A 1,310-nucleotide genomic window follows, 5' to 3' on the forward strand; every position below is an offset into this window, starting at 1 on the left:
CTCTTGACCATGTCTACATGCCTAAATGCACTGAGTTGCCGCCATGTGATTGGCTGCTTAGAAATTAAGTCTTAACGAACAGTTGGACAGGTGTACCTAATAAAGTGGCCGGTGAGTGTATATGGTCATGATTAATAACACGTTTTGCTTTGCTTTTACTCAGCATAAACCAGGCTCGGACGGGACAACCTGATTGGCCAGGCCATTGATTAGAACGAGACTTCTCCTTGAGCGAGTCTTGCCTAGACACAATAACAAACAGACCGGATGAAGCAAAAGGTAAGGTAAAACGTCTTATTTCTCTCCAGGGCCCTTTCCATAATGTAGGCAGACACTTTTAATAACAATCTAAACCTGTCTGTCGCAAAAACTTCACTTTTAGTGGATGTACATTGATAGTACAAAATTGCCCATTAGATTTACATTGCAGCCCATATTATATTATAAATATCAATTTAGGATGTGGCTGTTTTATTTTGCATTATCTTTGATTGTGGAATATTTAGTCATGACTAAACAAAACCACATTTCCAAGGACTTAAAAAGCCCTGAATTTAAATAGCTGAATTCAAAATGATTAGTTTCTTGATGGAAGTTGCTTGTTGCTTCAGCCTTTTGCAAAGCCAACATGTATGGTACCAGGACTGAAAAACTCTCTCTCTTTCTCTCTGTTTATCAATATATTACCTCCTTGATGGAGGTTTTATTTCCGGAACATAAACATGAAACTTAATTTTATTTTTTAAACATTTTGCCAGTTTTCTAAACCTTTCGAAGTGGGGCCCCTGAGGGGGTTTCCAGCTCAAAGGGGAATAATTCCATCCTAAGGAACATACAGTAATGACAGAATACATGATTATTTTGAACATGATTTCCATACACTTTCTGTAATAAAACATCTAAAAAGCAAAGCCCCTCAGATGGGGGACTCTGGGACAAACTCATCAATGGGGGTCTGTGGTCTTATTTTTGTCAGTTAAGGGGTCCTTGAATTAAACAAGTTTGGGGAACCACAGGTCAAACTTTTCTTGCTGTTTACAACTTTTTGGAACTGTACATCAATAAACTGTTTATCAGTACCTCTCTTGATCCCCCCCTCTCTCTGTCTGTTTGCCTCTCTCTCTATTTTTAGCTCTCTCTTTCGCAGATTAGGGGGCCTATTTATAGAGCCCCTTGTGTTGTCCAATAAGAGGACTCTCTGCGGCAGAATGGCAGCGTCACAGGGATTCACATACCTCCCACTTGGCACTGGGCCCAACCTCCCTCCCTCCCTCCCTCCCTCCCTCTCTCTCTCTACCCCCATCAAGTTC

The 1,310-nt window shown here is 40.8% G+C and overlaps 1 protein-coding gene and 1 long non-coding RNA gene across 3 annotated transcripts in view; one reads left to right on the plus strand and one right to left on the minus strand.

Moving 5' to 3' along the window:
- Positions 1-1,310, minus strand: part of maml3 (mastermind-like transcriptional coactivator 3) — a 99,207-nt gene that overhangs the window by 80,304 nt on the left and 17,593 nt on the right. The gene's annotated exons all lie outside the window — the stretch shown is intronic.
- The window catches only part of LOC117955065, a 13,744-nt gene that overhangs the window by 5,952 nt on the left and 6,482 nt on the right, over positions 1-1,310 (plus strand). The window lies entirely within an intron of this gene.

The sequence above is a fragment of the Etheostoma cragini genome, chromosome 2 (assembly GCF_013103735.1).
Source record: "Etheostoma cragini isolate CJK2018 chromosome 2, CSU_Ecrag_1.0, whole genome shotgun sequence".
NCBI classification, from domain to species: Eukaryota; Metazoa; Chordata; class Actinopteri; order Perciformes; family Percidae; genus Etheostoma; species Etheostoma cragini.